We start from the raw sequence: 10,683 nt of genomic DNA, 5'->3' as shown, positions 1-10,683 counted from the left end.
CCTCAAGGATAAAGCACTTGTACTATGCTTTGTAACTTCACCAGCCAGTCGCTTGCTGCTGTTAAATTATTTCCATTTACGGGAAAATCTGTTATCAGTTGTTATCCTCTTATAAAGACTTGCTGAATTTCACCAGTAGGCTTAAAATTCATGTCGGGATGAGCAGCATGTGTAGTACACTGTTTAGCCACCTTTGGCACTCCAACAGAAGCGACTATCGTTGTCTGAGGATATTTGACGGAATTCCTTACCTATTCTTCTCTAAAATCTTACCTTTGCCTAATATAAGCCCCATAGCTTACGATAAGCTACTTTATCAACTATCAATTTTTTCCGTAAGAAAACCATAAGAACAGATAACTCTCTGACTCAGTGCTATCTGGGTAGTTTCCTGGAAAAAGTGCCACAATGGAGACCACAGACCACAAAAAAAGTATGTATTACATAAGTAAGACATCCTCTGACCACCACCAACTAGGATCAACGACACAGATAGCTCTCTATTGGTCGGCATTTGCAATAAATGTGGTCTGCTCGATGCTCATCTTTTATTTGAAGAGTGGTTTAGGTGCCATCTCTATCTATCCCTTCACAGGGTATTCTTTCTGCACAGGTAAATACATATCAACTTGGATTTGAGAAATGGAGTATCTGTATTTGTTCAAATAGAATTGATAATAATTTAAATATATCACTTTTGCTGGATACACCAAAGAGGAAACTTAGTTCCAATATACAAGCAGTTTTAAGATGATTTAAATGTATTTTTATCTTGTATCAAACAGAATTTATCTTTTCTTTACAAAGTAAATATTATAAAAATGATTCATCATACATCTGGGCAAGTATCAGCAGAACAAAATTACCAAATATTAATTCTAATTTAGAAGTGATTAATGATATGTGAACATTGTAAATGACAACTAGATGCGTGTATTTTCATTTGAAAATACCTGCAATGATAATGCTTTCATTGAAAGACTTGAATGAGGGAAAATAACATTTCTATGCATACTTTTGATTCATACAAGTGACATGAAATGCCATGATTTGCAATATACATAATAAATCTACTATAATTTACAGCCACTTAATATTATAGTTGAACATGTATCACAGTAAACACAAAATATTTATAATTACGTAAATGAATGCAACTGACGATATTTGAAAAAATCAGCATACACAGACATGCACAGGTAGACACTGAACAGCAATGAAGTTAATAAATTTGATCATAAATTTTAAGCAATTTTGATCGTTAGCATAATTCTTGCTGTTTTACACCCTTGGTCTTCTGTTTCAGGCATTTATTTCATGACCTGATATCTTGATTGGTGCAACCTGTAAGTAGGAACCATCAAGATCAATTTCTATCAGCATTTTACCTCTTCCTCAGTAACTCTGCAAACATATGCACAATGAACTACATACATGCCTCTTATGATTTAATACATTAAAAAAATAAACAAAGAACAATATTCTCCTTAATTCAAGGTTGTACCCAGGATCAAAACTACGGGGGAGCATGACAAGGTTGTTCAGGTTATAGGCAAGATTTAAGCATGGAAAAGGTGTTTGCAACCAATATTTTAAGGAAACTGTAACTACATATAAGTTTTTCAAAATATTTATTTGAAAAAATATTATTTTCCTTACTGGCATTTATGATTTTTGCTTATAGGGGGTGGGGGGCAGCTGCCCCCTCGCAGGATACGCCCATGCCTTAATCCCAACTAATTAATTATATATTTTGGAGACATTTTTGAAGATAGATTTTTGGAGATGTTTTGTCACCATGGGCCATACATGAAAATCCTTATTATAATCAGAATGACTGTTCCTCCGACATTGCAATTGGAAGAAATGGCATACCAAAAGACCAGAATTTTTATTGCATCTTTGGAGAAACTTTATCGATGATAAATATAATGTTCATGGAGTAAGACATGCTCTTCCAGCAACAAATAAATAATTGTTATTCACAAAGTATAATGAGACATGAAACATTTAATTTTTCTGCGAAAAAAGGCAGAATGATGCTCAATTTTTAACGCAACGAAGTGACCAGTGCTTAAATTCAGCTGAGGCACCCCAGAACAGGGGCACAGCTATGAATTAGGAGTAAGGGGGGTTTTATAAGTGCTACTCATACTGGGAGGTCTGGAGAGTATGGAATTCTCATTAGGATAAGCAGGAAGTTCAGAGGCCCTCTCCCGGAAAATTTTTAAAACAAATGGTTCATAATTGGGAGTTTTATGGCTTTCGGAGGGATATTTTATTATTTTTTATACTATTCTGTAAGTAATGTTAATCCAATTAAGAAAAATGGATTAAACTTAAAAATTTCTCTGAGCTCTGGGGTGGTTTTATCCCCCAACACCCCCCTTGTTGCACCACTGCCCCCAGAATGAATGACATTGCGGCTCCTCTCAGGGAAAATAGGATCATGTCAAAAATGACATTGTAACTTTCATTACAAGTTTTAAAAAGCAAAACTTATAGGAGCTATCCTCCTATCAGTAGTTAGTTTTAAGCCTTTCACTACGGCACACTCTACGGAAACCTACCCGTCACATGAGGCGAAAGCGCTAAGCGCATGGCAAGCAGGAAGAAAAGGTACGTTCACAGCAGCCTGCCATGGGAACGTACCAGGTACGTTCACAGCAGTGAAAGGGTTAAAATTAAGGTTTAGTTTTGAGGTTGTTTATTGAATTTTTCAGTGAAAACCAAACTAACCACTTTAAAGTTTAGGGTTAGGTTTAGGTTTATATTGGACAATTGTGTCGGTTAAATGTGTTGGCATGCATTTCGGGACATAAAATTTTAGAAGTTAAGCACTGGGTGTGACACAAATTGAAATCATACTGCCATTTTTGCACTGTGATCTTCTCGGGACTTAACCCTATTCCGGACAAGGTGAGTTCTCAGACTCATCGTATCACATTTTTGAGAATTTTATTATGTTATTGAAATGTCAACATGGCGTAAATTTTTGACTTCTTCTAATTGTATATTTTCTATAAATAAGAGTAATTCAAACTTCTTTCAAAATTAAAGTAACTTAGAAAAAAACTTTTTTCCCTGAATTCCTTCATAACTGGGCAAGGTGAGTCCGTGGGACTCATGTAGGATGTTTCTTACTTTCTCCTAAGCTTACATATTGAATTGTCGATTTATTGTCAAATAATCACAATGCACATGTGATGATAAATATTTTGTCTTTTTATTTTGTGAAAACAAAAAGAATTGGTCAAAGGAGTCTACTGGATTCGCTGTTTGGCTATGTGTGAAATTAATAAGTTATGTAAAACTTGAGCAAAAATTATACATTTTATGTCAAATGATTGTTAAGTGTACAATAAATACAAGGTGATTAGAAAATTAATACTTTTCATTGCTAGATCGTTTAAATTAAAAGCATAAGTTAAAAGAGTCCAACAGACTCACCTTGTCTGATTACGTCAGAAATATATGTTGTCCACATTAGCGTTAAACCCCACATAGCAACGAGCCTCTCAGAGACATCTCACTATGGTCTCGAATGTCTCAAATATCACGTATGTCTCAGAGATGTCTCGGAGATGTAATCGTGAGACATTCAGGAATTAAAAAAAAACGTATTTAAACTCCATCAATGCCTTCCATATATATTTTTCGGAGAAAATCTGCAGTTTTAATTATTAAAATCACGACATTCAGCATGGATTTCTTATTTTCAAAAGCGGTCATCCATCACAAAATTTGTCACAAAAAATGATCTAGAAAAGTAAGCCATAACTGTATAATTTAAATTTAATAATTTTTTTGCCAACAATTAAAGCATACCATAGTACAAAGTCTCATGAGACATCTCGGAGACTTATATGAGACGTCTCATGAGACATCTCAGAGACCATTTTTTGGACAAAGTGACATCTCAGAGAAGTCTCAGATACGTCTCTGTAGCTCTCAAGAATGTCTCTGAGACAAAACATGTGATATTCGAGACATCTCATAGACATATTCGAGACATATCTCTGCTATGTGGGATTAAGCTTAATTTACAATGAAATTTTTTGTGTGGATAATACTGAAAGGGGTTACCAGCCCAGTGATGTTGAAGCGTGGCCACCACGATTTTGATTGTTTCAATTTTTTTGGGGCCTTTTGGAGCCTTTTGGGGGTACTCAAATCATCTGGGGGAGCCAGTGCCCCACCAAGCCCCACCAATGTTATACATACATATATGTAAATTGTACACATAAGTTTACAAAATAGGTACTGCACCAATTATTATTTTGGAAACCAAATATATATTGCTTTGGTACTGATTCTGGTTCAAAATTAAAGAGTTAGTAGAACGGAGGGCCAAGGAACAAAAAAAAAACCTTCTCCAATATTATTGTGTGGCAGATTACCTACAATTTCATTAACCCTTTCACTGCTGTGAACTTAGTTCATCCGCACGGCAGACTGCTGTGGACGTACTTATTCTTCGTCCCTGCCATGCGGTCAGCACTTTCGCCGAAGCACTCCGAAAGGTTGATAATCCATGACCCGGAATCCTCGACCAGCTTCGGGGGCCTACCTCCCGAAAAGTGACCGCTCTGGCTGCAATTTGAAAATCAATCAATAAATCCGATCATCAAAAAATGATTGTTTTTATCGCGCTCCTGCCAATAAAGCAATCAAGTACGTCTTTGAACCGTGTTTCTGCGATGAAAAATAACTATTTTGTTAACTTTGCTAAAATGGCCATTTTCCAGTCAGCAGCCACATTTTTAGCAAAGTTAACTAAATCGTTATTTTTCAACGTAGAAACACGGTTCAAAGACGTACTTGATTGCTTTATTGGTAGGAGTGCGATGAAAACAATCACTTTTCGATGATCGGATTGATTGATAGATTTTCAAAATGAAGTCAGAGCGGTCACTTTTCGGGAGGTAGGCCGCCTGCTGGTAGGGTCGAGGAGACGGTCCAGCGTGGATGAGCTCGTCGAGGATAGGGTCATGGATTAGCGAACCTTCGGAAGGTGTATTATGCCCATCCTGGAAGTACCTGCTCCATGGGCTCAAGAAACGCATTTCAACCTTTTCGCCGCATGTGAGGATTAATTTTTCGGAGATTGAACAGCAGCGAAAGGGTTAAGATTAAATGTATTCCAGTCAATTTTGCACAGATCCTTGTAAAATCAAACTGCTTACCATGATTAAGAGGTACCTCTGGCGATTCTTTATTGGCACTCTCAGTCATGGTTGAGTAATGTGTTTGTCACCTCAGAGATGGACAGCAAAGGACTCCGCTCCGACTTAACTGAGGGTAACCGTTGTCGTTGACCACTGCACTGCAAAGTAAGTTTTGATAATCCACTAAAAAGACTGTTAAAATAAAAATTAACAACAGGTATTAACATTATCAAATGAATATATACACTGAGAGTTCTTAATTTCAAATATTATTACATAACTAATTCATTTTCATTTTTGTGGCGTGATTTTTCGGTGGATTTCTATCCTAAGTAGGAAAATTATCGTTTCCAGTGTTAGCAGGGACCATATCTTTTAACCTGTAGTTGAATCAAAGTATGTGGTAATTCTCAGATAATTGATAAGCAAGGGCATGGTTGAAAATGTTATTCATAAAAGAGTAATAAAAGATTTAATCAATGGCAGATTCATTTCAAGGAATGAATGCTTGAAATTGTTCTGGCCACAGGTTTTTTTATGCAAAATAAATTTTACATCCATACATAATTTTTAATAGTAAAAATTTTTTAATTAAGGTTTTGATTATTGGAACAATCAAATCTCACATATTTTCTCTATTGTTTTGCCTTATAATATACGGAAATTATTGATTTCAAACTAATTCCTTGTCCAGTACAATGCTGGATGTCTTTAGCATGGAATTCAAATTCTGTTGAAATAGATTAATATTTTAAATAAAGGGAGAAATGAGCAAATGTCCTCTGCTAATGTCAGATTTGGCTAAGAGTTGCTTGGGAAGAGATCAATCTAATAAAAAATCAGGACCATGGGAAGAAAACTTTTTTTGGGATATTTATGAAATCGTTCATTTTCAGTGGGAATTATGTTACCTAAACTGGCAACAGACAAGATGCCCCTACCCTAAAACTTGATAATATTTTAGTAGATTCAGGGTAATCCAGTCATGCTCATAGTTTGAAAGCAGCAACAGATTCAAACACCGTCATGATAGAAAGCCTAACCTTGATATTTATTCAGATATATGTTTCTGAAGGATAAATTATGGATATTTCAACAGTTATTCGCTAAAACAATGACAATTTTAGCCATACCCTCATGAATATTTAGCCATTTTGCAGCATAAATCTGAATAAACCATCTGAAATTTATGTGATAAATAGCTTCCATCCCTGAACTGGAATAATTTTCCACGCCATTGTGGTTGAAAAAAGACTTAATAAGCTTACTTTAAATTGCAGGAATATGATTTTCAATTTTCCATTATAGACTTAAATTTTTTCAATGAAATCTCTCAAAAAGGCACATATACTGCAAAAAGGGTTAATTATTTTAACCACTCATGCGTCAATTATTTTCACGACTCACAGCAAGATATCAAAATTTAAATTTCCCATATGTTTCAAAGCAGCCCTGAATTCAGCCAAAGAAAACATCCATTATCTTTAAATGCCTAGTATGCCTACACGGACACGCAAATTTAAAAGACCAATTAAAATTAAATCTGGCTGTGGCAGCGGCATGAAATTTTCACCAATGTTGAAGGAATGGTGAGGAAAATTACTATATCCCTTCTAATAATAAAAATTTTGTTAATCTAACTAAATCTAAAATTGGCATTCAGTGCAAGTGCAATTTTCACCACATAAACACCATAATAGGAAAAGGACATTTAAGTAGACTAGTCTAAAAAAATACATGCAGTTCAGCAGAACCAGCCAAAATCACATAACAGATGATTTAGCAAGCCAAAGTTTGATAGATTCTAGTTAAAGAAATATTATCTGAAGGGAAGTTACTCACTGGTAAAGCACCTCACTGGTATCAAGAGTACACGATTTTTAAAAATATTAAGTACCTAATAAAAATACACCAGTTGAAACTTAAAGCATCAAAAATATCTTTCAAATAGAACAGGAGGTCGAATATGACATGAAGTATTAGAATTGTTCATGAATATAGTTAGGAAATAAATAAATATATACTAGACAAATCATTTCAATCTCTAACGCTATTTACCATGAGATGGATTGTATGAAGATTTTAAAATATCCTCAGGCTCATTTAACCCAATGGATGCATATAAATGGAAATCCAGAGCATAAAGTAATAATATTGCTATGCTGCAGAATTGAATACACCACCGGATGAAGTTTGCCATGAAAAAATATTAGATTTAGCCAGGATTAGCCGGGATCTGTTCTTGCGGTGCTTTTTTTTTATGTTGCAGAATGTAGCAGAGATGGAGTAAAAGATTAAATGGAGGATTATTTTATGAAAAGATAAAGATTAAGGTGATACGAAAGTTCAAGGCTAGCTCTTTTTGGTGATACTATATTTTCATTGATTTGATGAGAATTAATAAATACTATCACTGTTGGGCTATAATTTTTAATCTTCAAATCTGCCAGTACAAATGCTCCCTAAATAGATTCCAGGGACAGAGCGTTGATCCCTAACAATGGAAACAGACTTTGCATGTGACGCAAAGTCATGTGTAGGTACTAAGTGAAAGAGGGAGGCTTAATAAAGGTGGATGAAAGTGAAAAAAGGCTGTGAAAAGATTTAAAATAATTTCACTAGAAAATCAAAAGTGGATTTTTGCTACTATGGTGAGCCAAATTTATGAACAGCCGAACGTACAGTGAAAAATAATGGCAAACTTCGGTCAGCTTTGCATGCACAAGAAAATTTGCATCAGTATTTTTAAAAATGTGGAGTAGGAATGGCCTTGAATATAATTTTTAAACGTTGCATGCCTAACACAACCATTTTAAGAAATCATATCCGCATTCTTAATGTGCATGCCACTAATCGAATCATAAAATGTAGACTAATTTCATAACTATATACATTAATTATACTTCTCAATCTAGAGGCATTATTAAAAACGATTTCTATTATGATATCAGGCAAGAGGGCACATATATGTATGCAATTTGAAAAAAAATATCATTCACATTGAAAATAAAAAAGAGAGCACCAGGAGATATACATGATCCAACATATATGATCACATATATGATCCAACAATGAAATACATAAATAAATATACTTAAAATAATAAGTGAGCAATTTACTACAGGATCCCAGGTATTCTCATAGCTCCAACTGGACAAATCCTACCGAAAAGGCAATGCCTTACACACCAAAATCTAGCAGATTCAAGTTAAAACCACACTGACTTGAACAGGATCAATTTAATTTTATTTAAAATTCTACATTCATAATTTTAGTTTCTTCAGTTTTTTTGAGAATTCTCACCGCATCAAGAGAATAGTTTTGAAAAAACAAGGACTATCATTTTTAGTAGCAGTAAAAAATATTGTCCACTAAAAATGTATCTTGAGATCATGCGTAAATGTTACATCTAATTGTAAGTACTCCACAGAAAGGCTTCACAATGACATCAGGTTGTCATGTGGCATAATTAATTTAGTTCGGATGATGTCCACTGTTGGACAAAACCAGTCCCTTGTTAAAGGAACATTTTAAGTGAAAATCAGGTACAAAGTTTAATTATTAAATAAATCATGCATTATGACAAAGTTACAACCAAAAGTATTTTATTTACTTTGCTTTGTTATTAGGTTCAAAAGACTTTCATTTAAAAAATTAGGGAAAACTATCAGTCAACTCAGTAAATGAACTTCATTTTCTTGACAACTACAACAAGAGTAAGACAAAGGATAAATGAATTTCTAATATCTAGAGCAAATTAGCTATCATCAATCTCCTGATTTCATATGGAATTTAATGCTGCAAGCATGCTTTATTTAACTCTAATTGACTTACACTCATTATTAATCATTTCCCTTAGATAAAGTGACCAGCAGTAGTCACAAAAATTCAGGATTGAAACATATACATAGAGGGTACTACCAGGCAATTTTGCATAAGTACTGCTGTAATGACCCCCAAATGATTTAATCAAGAAATTTATGTTATCTGAAGAAAATAGCCCACCAACTATTGGACTCTAATACAATGACATACCATGGCTTCTTGGTACCTGGGGCTAACTACATAGATGGTAGCCATATAGCGGCATGGTGCAGCTTGTATATATTTTGCGTGAATAAATTATATTTTCTTTAACTAAAAGGATTTACTTCAATTTCGATCCCCCCCAATGGTACGTTAGGGCTCTTAAGTTCACTGATGCCTGGTATTGCTGAAATCCCAGCATGAGTAATTCGGTATGGTTTATACCCAACTCTACCAGATTTTGGTATGGAATCAAAGGCCTGATAAGAATTTCAACACACAAATTTAGAAAAGCATGCAGAAGGATTAAAAACACTAAAGGAGAATATTGAAGAAGCAAACAAAAACAATGAGCACTTTTTTTTGCTCACTAAAACAGGAGTTGGCAACCCATGGCACGGGGGCATGTGCAGTTGCTGAAATGACTTTTTGCAGCATGCACCACTCGTAATTTTCAATTGATATAAAATTGAAATAACAAGAAGACTGAATAAGACTGAGTCATCTCAGAACATTAGCCTTAATTTTTCAAAACGAGCTCGGAAAAGAACAGCAGATCTTGGATTATCCATCATTGTATGGGGGAAATGCCAAACAAATGATAAAAGGAGACAAAATACTCTATTCATGATCATTTCCTTTTAAATTTTTTTACAGTTCTTTCTGTGTCACATTTTTTCTACACCTTTTATGCCCATAACATTTAAAGAGAAGTTGCTTTGAAGCAGAGAAAGAGAGATTAGACAGGTTGTTGGGAGCTACCTCAGGTGTCCTGGCACATAGACCTTCTTTAATCCATCGTGCCCACACCATGTTTATCCTGCCTGCTGTTTGCAAACATGCTTAAGGTATGAATGTTAACCAATTTAAACTTGGACTCTGCCCCACCTTACTGAAATTAGTGATATTACAGGAACCAGTATGCTATTGCGGTAGGGTCTTTGCCTAAAAGTAGGAATATGAGATCAAGGAAGTGGATATGGAGATTGGCTATGAAATTATAGAGACAAGGTTAGTTCAGGGAATGGTAAATTTAAAAATAGATAATCGAAGCACTTCTGCAGTAAACTTTGTAACTGATGAAGCCTTTTCAATATGCAAATGCATCCTCCAGGCCCAAAAAACTTTCAACTTGCCCACTTAAAGAATGTGCTTTAAATCTAGCGGAGGTGTTATATTAATATAATTAACTGGCAATTTTCCACATTTTTTGGTAAAATTTGCTCCCTTGCATAAAAGATATGATGATGATGCACATTGGAATGAAGAGGTTGCCAACTCTTGCTCTAAAAGGTTATCGGGCGCAGGGTAAAGAAACAAAAAATGAAGCAGCACTCACTGGGGGGTGTGGTGGTGATAATAGGGATAGTACTGGTGTTGGTGGTGGTTGCTATGGTGTTGGTGGTGGTGGTGATGGTTGTGGAGGATGTGGTGGCGATGCTCACTCGCCGTGGCTGGCCATACCTCCTCACCGCCCACTCGGCCTCCG

At 35.1% G+C, this 10,683-nt stretch overlaps 1 long non-coding RNA gene across 1 annotated transcript; it reads right to left on the bottom strand.

Moving 5' to 3' along the window:
* Positions 1–498: 498 nt before the first annotated feature.
* LOC124165390 lies at positions 499–10,677 on the bottom strand. Its single transcript, XR_006866221.1, has 3 exons — positions 10,534–10,677; positions 5,187–5,326; positions 499–1,344 (listed from the first exon to the last, which is right to left on the bottom strand). It is a non-coding gene; the product is annotated as an uncharacterized LOC124165390 (long non-coding RNA).
* Positions 10,678–10,683: the final 6 nt, after the last annotated feature.

Source organism: Ischnura elegans, chromosome 9 (genome assembly GCF_921293095.1).
Source record: "Ischnura elegans chromosome 9, ioIscEleg1.1, whole genome shotgun sequence".
Classification (NCBI taxonomy): domain Eukaryota; kingdom Metazoa; phylum Arthropoda; class Insecta; order Odonata; family Coenagrionidae; genus Ischnura; species Ischnura elegans.
This window is presented reverse-complemented; position numbering and strand designations above follow the sequence as displayed.